The sequence below is a fragment of the Heterocephalus glaber genome, unplaced genomic scaffold (genome assembly GCF_053883595.1).
Source record: "Heterocephalus glaber isolate CG9 unplaced genomic scaffold, H.glaber_assembly_v1.0 deba00001687, whole genome shotgun sequence".
NCBI classification, from domain to species: domain Eukaryota; kingdom Metazoa; phylum Chordata; class Mammalia; order Rodentia; family Bathyergidae; genus Heterocephalus; species Heterocephalus glaber.
Genome location: NW_028258412.1, coordinates 14,572,008 through 14,587,474, shown reverse-complemented (window position 1 = coordinate 14,587,474; position 15,467 = coordinate 14,572,008). Strand labels below are relative to the sequence as shown.

At 41.0% G+C, this 15,467-nt stretch overlaps 1 long non-coding RNA gene across 1 annotated transcript in view; it reads left to right on the top strand.

The window, feature by feature from the left end:
- Window positions 1-7,549: 7,549 nt before the first annotated feature.
- The window catches only part of LOC110348894 (uncharacterized), a 101,462-nt gene continuing 93,544 nt past the window's right edge, over window positions 7,550-15,467 (top strand). Inside the window, exon 1 of the long non-coding RNA XR_002394496.2 lies at window positions 7,550-7,733. This is a non-coding gene — a long non-coding RNA (uncharacterized LOC110348894). The remainder of the gene's footprint in view (window positions 7,734-15,467) is intronic.

The window sequence follows — 15,467 nt, the reverse complement described above, 5'->3', positions numbered from 1 at the left end:
TCTTCTATGCCTTTACTGACTTTCTTCCTTTCCCACTCTACTTCCCCTACTCACTCACTGTACTTTTGGGGATTCCCCCCTTAAATAAACTATCTTAACTCAAATCTTTGTTTCACAGTGGTACTCAGAGGCTCACCAAGAACCCGGGCAGGTGACACATTTGTTTACAGCTCATTTGGGCTGATGGGAAAGTTTTCTGTTCTCTTTGGGAGGCCATACTTTATGCCAAAGTCTTGAATCCATCTCCCCTCTTTGCAGAGGCCCACCCTGTCTCCTATTTTTCAGGATTCCAGTGGCATTAGGATTCCAATCACTGACACCTCCCCAGTGACCTACCTTGTGTGTCTGATCTCATCTGGTTGCCCTGGTCTCAGCTGGAGTTTATCCCCATAGTGCTTAGTTCTCTGTTCACTTTGGCCCCTTGAGATGTTTGAGTCTGGCTCTCTGCTAATTTTTTCTCCCTAAGAACATATGTTAGTAGGGTGTGGAGTTGTCTAATGTCCATCCATCCATCATGTGGCCAAAAGCCTTAGTCTTCCAATCAACAAGCCTGACATGTTTGTGGACATTTAAGTGAAGATATTACATAAGCAATTATCGGCAGACACTTCTACTTTGGGGGATCAGAGCAGAGAAGAGGCAGAAGTCCTGGCTCCAGGGTGCTAATATTCTAGTGGGGGAGGCAAATTAAGCAATCAATAGATACATATGGGATGTAGAGGACACATGAAGGGTGCACATTATAGAGAAAGACCAATCAGAAGGAAGGAGTAAAAGGAGGATGAAAAATCGGCAATTTTTATCATGCAGCCAGTGAAGTTCTCAATCATAACGTGAGATTTTGAGCAGAAACTTGAAAACTTGTGAGAAGAAAGAGTGCTTTGGCTGCCTGGAGGAAGGTCCTTGCTGGCAGAGGCCACAGTGGGTACAAAAGTTGCAAGGCAAGAGCATCCTTGGCATGTTCCAGGAACAGAAGAGACCCCAATGGGACTGGACCACCATGAGGAAGAAGTATGGAGGAGATGAGGACAGGAAGTAGCTGGGTTAAATTGGGTAGAGCAATGCAGGTCATGGCAACACTTTGGTTTATATTATCAGTAATATACAGGGGCTGTGAGCTGAGAAGTAACATGATGTGACTTGTGCCTTAAAATGATTCCTCTGGCTCTTGTGTTAGAGATAAGATGTAAGGAAGCAAAAGTAGGTCTGTGAGTTCAACTAGGAGTTGCAATAACCTGCAGAGTACATGACAGTGGCTTGGATTAGGGTAGCAACACCTGTGTGTTGGGAAATAGCCAGAGTGTGGAAATAATTTGAAAGGTAAATTGCAGATGGGTAAGTTATAGGATATGATGAAAAGAGAGTGACCGGAAGTTTTTGGCCTGAGTAATTAAGAGATAGAGTCACCATTTCCTGAGAAGGATAGCTGCAGAAGGAGTGAGTTTAGGAGGCATATCAGGGGTTCATTGTAGAACACAATAAGTCTGACATGCTTGGGGACATTTAAATGAAGACATTGGGTAGGCAAGTGAAATATTTGACTTGTGGGGGAGCACTCACAGAGTGGTCAGGTAACTTGCAATCTAGGGGAAGATACTAGTAAAATAATAGGCAAATTATTCCCAATCAATGCACAAGTGCACCCATAGGATCACTGCACTGGACTAGCAAAGCACAAAGAAGGGCCACAGACTTGTGCTGAAAAGTGCTGTTGGAGTGCATGATACTTAAGCTACAAGCTTAGATCCAATAGGACAAGCCAAATTAAAATGGGAGAAGAATGTATTTTAGCTAAAGGTAAGCACTTATGGAAAGGCCCTGAAGGAAAGGAGAATGTATTGCCATTTTGGAACTAAAAATAACCGGTTCTCACTCAAAGAACCCAGGGGTTTGAGGAAGAGTAAAGGGAGAGGTATGATGTGGTCAGGCCTTTGAGGCCACATTAAGAAGTTTAGACTATTTCATGAACTCACAAGGGTGTCATTGCCAAGTTTTAAGCAGGGTACTGATGTGGTCAGATTTAACAGGTGCATCTTCTCTAGAGAGACCTTCCCTCGGGAATGTTTTGAGCCAAATCCTGTGAGCTCATCTCCCTTGGGCCACCCCAAGCTTGCCTTCTTGTCCACCCCTATTAGCTCCACTTCTGACCTCATTAGACCTGTCACATCTAAGCAGGTCAGGCCAGGCAGAGAGGTTCCTGGGGACTCTGTCTTCCAAAGGCCCAGGCTCAAGCAGGAATAATCTACAGGGGTAGCTTGGCTTTCTGCTCCAAATGAAGCAGGGGGCCACCAAAAAGAAGGGCAACCGTAGGTGCTTCTCAGGGCAACAAACAGAACGGTCTTCTCTTTCTTGCTGTCCACGAGTTTGCTCAAAAACTTCAGGTTTAGGCAGGTAAGATTGCTAAAATCTAAGTCTCCAGTTTGGTGGTTTTGCCTCAGGCAGCTCTTTCTGTCACCAGATTGTGCTAAATACTGCAGCACGTGGGCACTGAGAATGCAAGTGTATGTCATTCTGGAGAGATGCTTAGACAACATCCCTGTGGCTTTTGGAATTGGGATAAATCTGGATATGGTAGATTGAAAGCAAAGGGCTAAACCTTTAAAAACCTGAGTTCTTGAGCTGGATCTATGTGGCCTGGGGCATGTAAATTGTCATATCTTAAAGGAATCAGTTTAGTTTGACAATTTAAATGAAATGCACAAATTCCTTGAAAATTATAACTTTAAATTAGCAGAGGAAATAGAATATCTAAATACCCTTGCATTAGTTAAGGAACTGAATTCATAATTTAAAAACTCTCCCTATCTCCCCCACCTCACAACTACAAACATATTTCATCAAATATTTAAGAACAAAACAATGCCAATATTATGCAAATTCTTTCAGAAAATAAATGAGAGGGGCTGGGGATTTAGCGCAGTGGTTCCACTGCCTGCCTCGCAAGTGCAAGGTCCCGAGTTCAATCTCCAGTACCGAAAAAAAGAAAAGAAAAAAAATGAGAGAATTGCCTGACATTCATATTGAGGTCAGTATAATATGGGTAAGAAAACCTTGTGAGGACATGATAAAAATAACATAGACATAAAATTCCTTAACAAAATATTATCAAGTAAGATTTACCAATACATAACAATGATAAGTCAGTTGAAATTAGAACAGTGGGTAATTACCTTCCACTCTCCCATATCAAACCCTTGGCAGACATCAGTAATGGATTCTTTGTTTTTTCCAGTTGAATCATTCTCAGACTAACTCTCCAGGCAGCCACTATCAACCAATTAAATTTGGCACACGAAAGGAAATCTATTTGATATCATTGAACTAACTGGATCCTACCAATATGAGGCTGAGATACTATAATTCTATTACAGTGCACCCTTGACTTGAGAACTCAATTCATTCACAAGAGCTGGTCATAACTCAAGTTAGTCAGTTGAAGACTCAGGCTCCTCTACACAGCCTTAAAAGTCTCTGGCCTGTATACAGGCAGATCTCAGTGTTCTTAGAGTGGCCCAGGATCTCTCAATTAACCCCACACAGGAAAGGATGTTGTCATGTTCCTTCCAGAACTTTTTAAGGGTTAAGTCTGTATCTGAGACCATCTGGAAGCACAAGTGGCTGGCATTTGGGTTGTAACTTTAGAGTTTGGTCATAAGTTAAAACTAAAACGCTGGTTGTATGTTTGTATGTCAGGCCAGTCGTAGCTTGAAGGCCCACTGTATTGTATTAAAATTTTGAGGTCATTTTACTGGCAAGCATTTTCCTCAGTGTGGGCTGAATTATTCTAGATTAGACGTGAAAGAGCAAGAATCAGTTTTTTTGAGCAATCTATACAAAAGAAATCATAAAATACTAAATGCCTAAAAAGACCATAACCTTGTTTGTTCTCATTTACTGCTGTGTTCCCAGCCCCCAAGGACAAAGTTTGACACAAACATCTATGATTGTTGAATGAATGAATGAATTCTGAGGAAAGCAGACAAGTGGTTCTATCGTCACAGTGTTGCTATAGTTACTACCATTGAGTCAAGGAAAATCAGTCATAAACGTTGAGGCCAGTGATTGGGGTCCAGCCTAAATGAATGGATCTTTCCATGTGATGTTCAGGAATCTACATGCTGATTATTCTTATATGAATAAGTTTACCTTTGTCTCTCCTCTGGGTTGGAGACACATCTACCTAGTTACTTCCTTGATATTTTTACCTTGTTGCCTCAACCATTCCTGAAGCTCATATTCTATTACAGACTATGTTGTCTTTCTGCTCTCCTGTGCCCAAATCTAGTCCTTCTTCAGAGTTTTCCCATTGCTGTAAGACTCAAAACCATCCATCCAGTTATACAGGTCACAACTATAGAAGACAGTCTGAGCACCTTTCTCTTCCTCATTCTCTACATCCTAATTAGCTGTCAGACATATCCACTTTTCTCTGTCTTCCTCTTCACCACCCTGTTCTGAGCTCCACAATTCCTTGCTTGGAAGATGGCAACAAGGTGCTGATTGGTCTCCCTGTATCCATCCCCTTCCACACCATTCCACACTTTGCATCTTGAAGGATCTGTCCAAGATATAAAGTAGGTTATTGACTCCCTGTTTAAAACCTGTAGGTGGCTTCTCATAAGAGAGTCATAAGAGAGCAATTCTCTAAATTGCTCTTCAAATCTTTGGATGATCACAACCCTGCTGTCTTATGCTGCACACACCACTCATCTCTTATTTTCTCTGTGTTTATCCCACTGACTTTACGATCCACCAACATAACATGCTCCTCCCCATCTGTCTGCCCAGAATTCCCTTTTCTCTCTCCTTATCTAGTTAATTCCTACACACCATTCAGATTTCTCATTTCTTTCTGGTGAAAGACTTCTCTAACCTACTTCCACCTCTTTCCCAATAGGTTGTTATAGACTCTCAGAGAATCTGTTTCATTCTTTCATCTAGTTTATGATGAAATATGTATTGATTAACATCTGCTTTTCCAAGTAAACTCCATTTGGGCAGAAATAATGCTCATTTTAGCTACCCTTATATCTCCAAGGGCTTACCACAGTGCCTTGCACTCAATAGATATTCAATAAGTCATTGATAAATGGTGAATGAGTGAATGAATAAATGAATGAATGAATGAATGAATGAAGAAAAAGTCCAGTTGGCTTTGGTAGTAGATTAGGGTTTCTAAATCTCAGCACTATTGACATTTTGGATGGAATAAGTCTTTGTTGGTGTATGTGTGTATGTATGTGGGTTTATTCAAAGCAGAATGTAATATTTAACAGAATTCTTGGCCTCTGCCCACTAGATGCCAGTAATGTCTTCCCCACTCTGACAGTCAAAACTATCTCCAAACATTGCCAAATGTTCCCTGGAGGGAAAAATTGAGAACCACTGTGGTAAATTGTATTAAGTATTCAAAATATTTGGTTGACATTTTTGGCTATGTTTCTTTGTTGTCCTGTGCCTTGTAGGATGTTTAGCAATATCTCTGGTCATTAGCTACTACATGTCATAGTCCTTTTCTAGTTGGAAAAATCCTTTTCTAGATGGGTTGATAGACCCATCTCGCTCCCTTCTGATGTCCCTCCCTCTGTGATAAGTATATTTTTTTCTCCATTGATGTTGTAGTTGGCCCCATGAGTTGCTTTGGCCAATAGAATTTTAGTAAACATGACCAACCTACCTGGTCAGAAAAGTAGGCCAACAGAGATTCCAGTACTACTCTTTCCCTTCAGGCTCATAACTGAACATGGGGCTCCCCTTCATTCAGTTCTGGAATAAAAAAGACAAAGAAAAGAGCCAAAATCAAATTGCAGGTGACATACATGAGCAGTGAATGCTGTTGTAAGCCATAGACATTTTGGAGTGATTTTTAGTGATTTGGCCAACACTGACCAATATGGGATGAGAATTGATCTTGCATATTCTTCTTTAGGACATATGATTGGTAGGGTAACAAAGGGAAGAAATATCACTCAGGGTCAAAGCTCTAAGGTATTTCTTTAGGTTCTTACTGGAATTTCAAGAGTTTGGCATCTACCATGATTGCTGAGCAAATTTCTTTTCTCACTTCTATATTTTCCCTTTCCCGTAATCCCATTACCAAGTCTGAGTATGCTTCCACTTTTTGCAACCTGAAAGAAGACAATAAAGCATGATTGTGAGTGTGATACAAGTAAGGAGAAATATCTTTTGTATTCATCAAGATATCCCCAGAATTAGTATACTATTGAATGGGATAGTCAGTCACTATATATTCATTGAATGACTGAATGATCAGTAGAGAATGTCAACAGTGTTCCTTCCTTCTAGTTGGATTATGGTCAGCAGCCTATTAGCATAAGGAACATGTGTCACTTTTAGTCTGAAAAAGCTAAGACGGGACAGTTCTTCATTTTCTGTCTATCCCATTGACATAGAAGAAAGTATAGAAGTTTAGGAGGCAGAATTTCAGGTGGAAGCATCTTGAAGCTCTGCAGCACGATCACAGGAAAACTCCCAAGGACATCTGATGATCAGATCCAAATTCTCATGATGGATTATTATCCAACCCTGTGGTTCCCAAGTGGGAGTGATTTTGCCCCCTACTTTCCACTCACCCACCCAGGGTATAAAGTAAGTAAATGTATGAAGAGTTTGTGTCTTTACCAAATGGAAATAGATAATTGAAGATGCAATGTCCAAATGGAGAGAGTTAGTGCCAAGTAGCTCTTATGAGTAGAGGTTGTCATTCTATGGCTGGTGGATCAAATCTGGGCCCTTACTAGTTTGTATAAAGTTTTATTGGAACACAGCCATATTCATTTGTTTATGAATTGCCTGTGGCTGCTTTTGCATTACAAGGACACAGGTGAGTGGTTGCAACAGAGACCATATGGCTTGCAAAACTTAAAATGTTTGTTATTTGGCTCTCCATAGAAAAAGTTTGCCAATTCCCATTAAGAGGGTGGGTTTGAGTCCCAGCTCCAGTATTCACTAGCTGTGTGACATTGAGAAAGTCATATCCCCTCTCTGAACTTTAACTTTCTCATCAATCAAATGAAGAGAGTCATAGGACCTATTTCATATGATTGTTTAAAGATTCAATGAGCCCAAGTGCTTTGCATATTACCTGGCTCACAAAATATATTTGATAAGTGGTAGCTATCTTAATTATATTTGGGCATCAAATTATTCATTTATTTATCAATTTAACACATATGCACTAGGCTCTGACTGTGTGCCAGACAGACAGTCATGTAGATAAAAGATGGAGCAATACTTAATCCCTACCCTCAAGGAGTTTACTTTTTTTGTGTGTGTGTGTGTGGTACCAGGGATTGAACTCAGGACCTTGCACTTGCCAGGCAGGGATGGTGCCCCTGAGCTAAATCCCCATCCCTCAACGAGTTTACCTTTAAATGGAGGAAAAAGATTTTTAAATGATAGCCATTACTAAGTTTTTGTTATAAACAAAATAGTAATAATAATAATAATAATAATAAATAAAGCCACTTGTTGGGCTAGAGGCAGAAGCATGTACTTTCTTGGGGTCTGGCAGTGACTTTTCCTCCTTCTTCACAGACACTGGCAGCCCACAAGGGAACATGTTCATCTTGAAAGCACCTGGCAGGGAAGGCATGGATGGGGCTGGCTTGGTGGAAAGACCCCATTTCTCAAACCCAGCTTTCTGCACAAAATTATTCAAAGGGAAACCTTATCAAGCAGCCTTCTAGCTCAGTGTCATCCATCTTCCAAAGGTAATTCAATAGCCCTTGGTAGCTGATGATTTATGGGGCGGGTGGCTGCGGGGAGGTTGCTCTTTGTATTACAGCCTGTATTTTATCAATGACTAGCAACCTGCTGGCTGGGGCCAGAAGCAATAGGCTCTTTGTTTAATACTGTTAACCCAGGCCTTAGCTGCGGCCATCTCTGGGCCAGCAGAAGGCTGATGGCTACTTGGGTAGATGAGAAGATGTGATCATTCTAAGTTGAGAGCAAAGAAGAACCACTAGGTCTTAACACAGTAGAATCCTGTCTCCTATAAGAAGTTGTTTTGGCCTCCAAGCCTCATTTGGTCAATACTCTAGTCTTGTGTGGGGAACTGGTCATCCTGCTTTTTGGATGAGAAGCCAAAGCTGAGATGTGGTTATTCATCTTGTGCCTAGATTAAGAAAGCAGAAGGAAATTCTCTGTGAGGAAGACCAAGGCATTGTCTGTCTCTAGTATCCTGGTTTTGGCTTTTTGTCTGACTGATGCTTGTCTCTGAACATGCCAAGGCAATCTCTATGAAGCTCAAACCTTGCATTCATGTGCATACTTCATTTGAAGTACCTAGCACTGGGCCCAACACACAATAAGTGTTCATTAACGACTAAAGAATAAATGGTCCCCAACTTTTGCATATGGTGCTGTCTATTCCTGAAATACTACCCATCCCATTGTTTTGTTCACCCTCAGTTGTCCTTAAGATCACAGTTTAGATGTCATCTTGTACCAGTCAATATATAATCTGGAAAAGAGAAATTGTGCCAGCTAATTTAACCAAGAGAATTTAATGCAGAGAACTGGCTATCTATTGGAAAGTAAAAAGGTAAAGAGGGAAGACTGAGGTCTGACATAGTAACTACAGTGGATTAGTCATGCATTTCTGCATAACAAATCACTCCAAGACTGGCAACTTGAAACCATGAACATTCATTACCTCACATTTTCTGTGAGTCAGAAAATTGGGCACAACTTTATTGGATCCTCTACCTCAGGATCCTTCACTAGGCTACAATCAAGGAGTTATCTGAGGCTATGATCTCATCCAAAATGTCATCTGGGAAAAGATCTGCTTCCAAGCTTGCTCAATCAGTTATTCGGTTTCTTCATGGACTGTTGGGTTGCAGACTGTAGTTCACTATCTGTTGGCTGGAGGTCTCCTTCAGTTCACTGCCATGTGGGCGTCTCTGTAAGGTAGCTGACACCATGGCAACTGGCTTCATCAGAGCGAGCAGGGAAGAGAGAAAGACCATGACTGAGGCTACAGTCTTGTTATTAAATTCAAGTAACATCCAGTCACCTCTGCTATTCAGAGGAAGCCCATTGTCTACTCCAGGGGAGGAGATTATACCTGGGGATAAATCCCTGGGGACAGGGATCACAGGGGCCATCTCAGTGGCTGACCATGAGAGGTAGAAAGAAGCTGATAATACACCAGAGCTTCATGGACAGAAGGAACACCTTGGAGTTTCAAATCTAGATGTTTGGAAGAGGGTCCCCATAAGGCTGAGAATGCTGAGGAGGTGGTCTTGGATAGCTGATAGTGGACATGTGAGGTTTTCCAGGAGCCTGAGAGAAATACCTGGAGCCTAGAACTAAGTGCTAATTCTGGAACCATCTGGCTCTGCCTGGGATGTGGGGAGAACCACCAACAGTGACAGGGAAAGGATGCAAACATCTGCTTCTGTTATGTGTTGAATTACATCCCCCTAACATTCATACAATGAGTTCCTAACCCACAGGGCCTCAGAATGTGACAATATTTGGAAATAGGGTCATTGCAGATTTAATTCATTAAGAGACAGATTCAGTTGTGACTTAATCCAATATGATGGGTGTTCTGATAAAAAAGGGAAATTTGGACACAGACATGCCCACTGGATGAAAGATGTGGGAACAGGAGGGCAGAGATCAGGGTGACATTCCTGCTAGTCAACAACGCCCAAAATTGTTAGCAAACCACCTTGATCTTGGACTTTGATCCTCCAAAACTGTGAGGTAATAATTTTTTGTTGTTTAAGCCACTCAATGTGTATTTCAGTCGTTGCCCCTTATCCACATTTTTTCTTTCCATCATTTCAGTTATTCAGAGTCAATCACTTTCTGAACATTCCAGAAATTAAAGTGTTCGTGAGTTTTAAGTAACATTTTTTACAAGGTATTATTATAATATATTCAATTATATTTTCAGTTGTTGTTAATCTCTTACTATGCCTAATTTGTAACAAAGCTTATCATAGATATCCTTACACAGGGAATAACAGTATATAGAGTATTCGGTACTATCCATGGTTTCAGGGGTTTGGAATGTATCATTGATGGATAAGAGGGTTCTACTATACTTTGTTATTACAGTTCAAAGAAACCAGCTCACTGTTCTTTAGGTTTGAAGTCATCTCCAGCACCATCCATCTTACAGCACTCACCAGGGATGCCTTAAGATGGCTGCCATCCAGAATCCCCACACAGATCACAGAAGAAGGGGTGGAAGCTGAGCGATGGTAGCAAGATAGTCTTTGAGGAAGCATTTGGTGACCTCCTTCTTTCTCACCACACAGGCCCTGGCTGGGTCTTTTGCTCTCCTCTGTGTCTCCTTGGTCCCCATACCATCTTCTGTGCAGGCACTTACCATATCTCTTCGGCTTGCTTATATATTTTCCTAGACTAGTGGTCTCAAACCTTTTTAACATGAGGGCTGGCTTTGTAGAAGACAATTTTCCTATGGATAGGGGTGGTGGAGTGGTTTGGGGAATGATTCAAAAGGGTATGACCTGGATCCCAGTATATCCAAGAAATTTACAGTAGGGTTCATGCTCATGTGAGAATCTAATGCCACTGGTGACCTGAGAGGAGGTGAATCCAGGCAGGAATGTGCATGATGGAGAGGTGCTGTAAATACAGATGAAGCCTCCCTCTCACCTGTTGCTCACCTGTGCTGAACCTGTCTGTGTCCTGGTGGCCATGGATCTGTACCTGTCTGTGTCCTGGTGGCCTAGGTTTGGGGCTCCCTTTCCTAGACTATGAGTTTCATGTGGGCAGGCATTCTATTCTTCTTGCCTCAAACTATCTCTGGGGCCAAGCATGGTTTCAGGCACATAGTAGGTTAGCAAACAGCATTAAATTGAAGGGAGGGAGGAAGGAAGGAAGGAGGGGAAGGATATAGGGAATAAGGGAGGAGAGAGGGAGGGAGGGAAGGACGGAGGAAGGCAGGGATGAATGATTATAGAAGAGAGAAAATGATGCTTTAAGGCAGGATGGCTGAGTTAGATTTTAAGAATTATATTATCTCATTTAGTTCTTTAATAAACCTATAATGCAGGTACTTTTATCTCCATTTTGCTTATGAGAAAACTGGAGATAAAAGAGATAAAATGATTTTCCCAATGTCACATAGATGGTAAATGGCAGAGCTAGAGTTTGGACTCCCTCTCTACTGCCTAGGTTTACTTTCCCACCACATTTTTAAAGCTATCATGTGTTAAGAATTTATAATATTCCAGGAACTGGATTAGATGCCATCTGCATATATCTACTCTATCCATATTTATATTATTACATTGCCATTTAATCCTCATTTCATAGAGTAAGCAGTGTTAATGGAGAGCTAGAAACCAAACTGAATATTCCACTTAAATCCAATTCCACTGTGCAGCCAGACAGCTGAAAATCAACCAATGTACATCCACTACAAGTGGATTGATAGATTGTTGATACATCTAATAGTTTGTTTAATTGATGGCTTCTGCCATTATTAGGGGAGATTTAAGAGGGGTTTTCATGATTATAAGACCAGTATCAATTAGTCTTGGAAGCAAGAATATACATACAAATGTTATTTGTCCTGTTGCTAAGCAAAACAAGCACCTATACTTGTAGCCAAAGCTTTAAGAATTTATTTAGCAAATATTTGAGCATGTAATACGTGTTTGGCATGATTCTCACAGCTGTGTGAGATATGAAAGTATATGATGCACTTCCTGTCCCCAGGGACCTTGTGATGTAGTTAAGGAAAAAAGATATGCACACATGGAATGTTAATTAACAAAACAAGGCCATCTAGGGTAAGCAGCAAATTAGTGGAGTGGACAGTAGAAAAATAGCACTTATGGGAATTCAGGGGACGGAGTGTTCATGATAATGATAATGAAAAAAATTAGTGTCATTTCATTAAGCAGTAATTATATTGAAGGCTCTGTACTAAATGCTTTATGTTTATTCCATTTTACAGATGAGAAACGGAGGCTTAAGGAGGTTAAAGGGCTTGCCCAAGGTCATCCAGCCAGTAAGCGATAAGAGGGACTTGATCTTGAGTTATCCCACACAGGAATGAACTCTTTATTACTTGCTGGGGTTTTACTCTGTATGGCCACAGGCAAGAGTCACTGTGTTGAGAGGCTGGAAAACAAAGTAATGTTTCTTAAAGTTGGTGACATTTAAACTGGGTTCTGAAGGATGAGTAAGAGTTCAAAAGTTAGAGAGCAAGAGAAGAAATACTGGGCCAGAGGAACAACCTATGCAAAACTTGTGTATTTGTGTCTTATCCATCCTTCCTCTTTTAGCAATGCCCACCACATACTCCTACTTTTTTTGTTTTTCATTTAAAAGTCATCCTTCCTCTCTTATGCATTCTCTTACGGGGAAGGGTTGGATATTTTCCCCTCTATTCTGCTGGAACTAGGCTTGATTCTTTGGGAGAGAAGTCTCTGTAATTCTAGAGTAGATCCATATCCATCAATTCTTTTAAACACTTGGAAGATAGGGCTGTAAGACCCCTCCTCCTTCAACACACACACACACACACACACACACACACACACACACACACCTACCTACCTACTAGGAATGCTAGGAACATATTTTTAAGAGCTCCTTGGGAGGACTAAAGTGCTTATTGCCAATTTTAAAAATGCATTCTAAAAGAAAACAATAGCAGATGGAAATAAATTGCATTTCCTGCCCTGGGAGATCTTGAGCTGTGAAACTCACGTAACTGACCACTGATTTTTAGGGGAGGTGGGTGGATATGAGAAGTAAGAGGGCAGGAGGAAGGAAGAGAAACTCAGAGTGTACTTTGCAACAGAGTAAGGAAGTGTTTCTCAGAATGAGGGGTGCAACCCCTTTTTGCTCAAGGACCAGAGAAAGGTCTCTTAGAGCTTTAGTTTTTTTTTCTTTTAACCTGGGAAATGGGGATAATGGCACTGTGAGATCATGTAAGATGTTGAGCAGGAGCTCAATTATGCTAGTTACTATTAACAGTATAGAGTGTAGTGCAAAGTTGACATTATAGGTTGGGTTCCATTAAATTAGAATGAGCCTGAGATTCTCATGAATGTGATGTTTTGAGGTAAGACCCTCAGTTGAAAGGGAGGAGGGGAAGCAGGAGAGAGAAAAAAGAAGGAACAAAGCAAGAATATGGTATCTCTGGGAGGCAATGGCCTGATCCCACAGCGAGCTCTTAAGCTCCAGATGAGTTAGTTGTTGGCTGCAGGATACCTTGGGGAAGATGTGGAGCCAAAGTGGGCTGCCTGGTTGTGATGGGTCCTCTTTGGCTGAGAGTGCTTCCTCCCCAGGGATGACAGGAGCTCAGCAGCCAACACAGCATGTAGGTAATGGACGCACTGGGCTAGGGAAGTGGAACAGGACTGGCAGCACCAATGGGGTCCATCTCAGTAGTCAAAGTGAAGGATACTGAATGGAAACTCAACAAAGTGACTGTGTGTATGTACCACAAAGACAAACTTCTTAACTCCCAAATTCAGGGAAGTCTTATCCTGATGCCAACCAGGAGATCTCCAGCTCAGTGGTCATAAGGGTCTTGACATCTTCTAGAATCCCAGCTTCCCACCACAACTCATCCTAGCATGCTGCTATTCAAAGATGGAACATTTGTCCTTATGATCTATGGTTCTTTTTCATTTCAAAGAAGCAATTTGTGGTACTTATTATACTTTGTAGAAGACTATGTATAGATTCATTACAGTCCACCTCTTCATTAAGTCTGGGTCAGCCCATTCAGTGTTGAAGCATCCAGAAATTGTTGATGAATCTGGACAAGTTGAAGCTTTTCAGGTGTATTTTATGTCTAAAAATTTTTTCTTAGTACATGTTTGCAGCACATAATGATTACATTGATTGTGGGGAGTTGGCACGTGTATATAACGTATCTTAATTCTTTTTTCATCTCCTTTTCCTCCCTGCTTTCCCCTCACACTATCTCTTGGTTTCCTTCCTTTCTGCAAAAGATTTATCTCCCTGTTTCCTTTTTTTTTTTTTTTTTTTGGTACTGGCGATCAAACTCAGGACCTTATGCTTGTGAGGCAGGTGTGATGCCACTGAGCAAAATCCCCCACCCTCCTATTATTTTTTATTTTGCTCTTTATTTATATTTTGGGTTTCTCATATAGGAGAAGTCATGTGCTATTTAGTTTTGTGTGTCTGATTTATTTCACTTTCCATTATAGTCTCAAAGGCATCCATTTTTCTACCAATGACTTAAAGCTATCCTCCTCCTTTATGGCAGAGTAATACTCCATTGTGTATAAATACCACATTCTCTGTATCAATTCATCCATTGATCGATATATAGGCCATTTTCAAGATTTAGGTATTATGAGTTGTGCTGCTATAAACCTGGGTATGCATGTATCAATGTAATATGATGTCTTTAACTCTTCTGGGAAGATACTGAGATGGGGAGTAACTAGATTGAACAGAATTTGTATTTTTAGATTTTGAGGAATCTTAAGACTTAGCCAACTTCTTAGTGGAAGAAACAATCTCTTGTCTTTCTTTGTATCCTCCAGGATGAGCAACATGGTGCCTTGTATACAGTCAGTGCTCATCAGTTGTTGGTTGATTGAAGTGCATCTTCTCTGTGCTTTCTTGAGGACCATGATCTGCTCACTATCTGTGGGGCATTAGAGAAAGGGTCTTCAGTTGTGTGTCCAGACTTCTTTGTCTGTCACTTACACTCCCTCATTCCTTGATTTGTCCTCCAGGATTATTTCCAATGACCTTCCTCTTCTATCTTCACATACTTTATGCTCTTTCCTAATGGTTCCCAATATTTTCTTACCATGCTATTATCATCTGTCTAGTTGTCCAGGCCAACCTCCTAGGAGCAATTTCTGATTTCTCTTTCTCTAGCCACTAAACATCAAATGCATCAGCAAGTCTGTTTTATTGTACTCTCATTTATGCTGTAATATGGATTTTCAACCTTTTCTTTGCTATCATCCTGGTCTGTCTCTTCCCCATCCCTCACCCCATTGCAACTACCTCTTCACTGATCTCTCTGCTTCAAATATTGCTCAGTAAATGTGCCTGTGACTAGCACATTGCCTTGCACAGAGTGAGCTCTCAATAAATGCTTGTTTATTGAATGGATAGAGAATGAACAAGAGCATCTCTTTTTGACATTAAAAATGTTACAGATTCCCTTTATAGCAATCAGTAGTTTAGTATGCCTTGATTGATAAATAATTTGTTGACTAAGTGCATGTGTGAGTTCAGTAAGGCTTTTGAATGAACTGATCTGCAGATAATTGAAAAGCAGCTGTACTAGAACAAGATATTGGCAGATACCCGGCAATACCATTGCTGTGCTCCAGGAGGTGGTGGCTTACAGCTTAGAATCCACTGCTCTGGTTAAACTAGGAGGTCTTTGCTATTCCTGACCATGACTCATTCTGAGACACTGTTCTCACCTCTGTGCCTTTGTTCTGGCT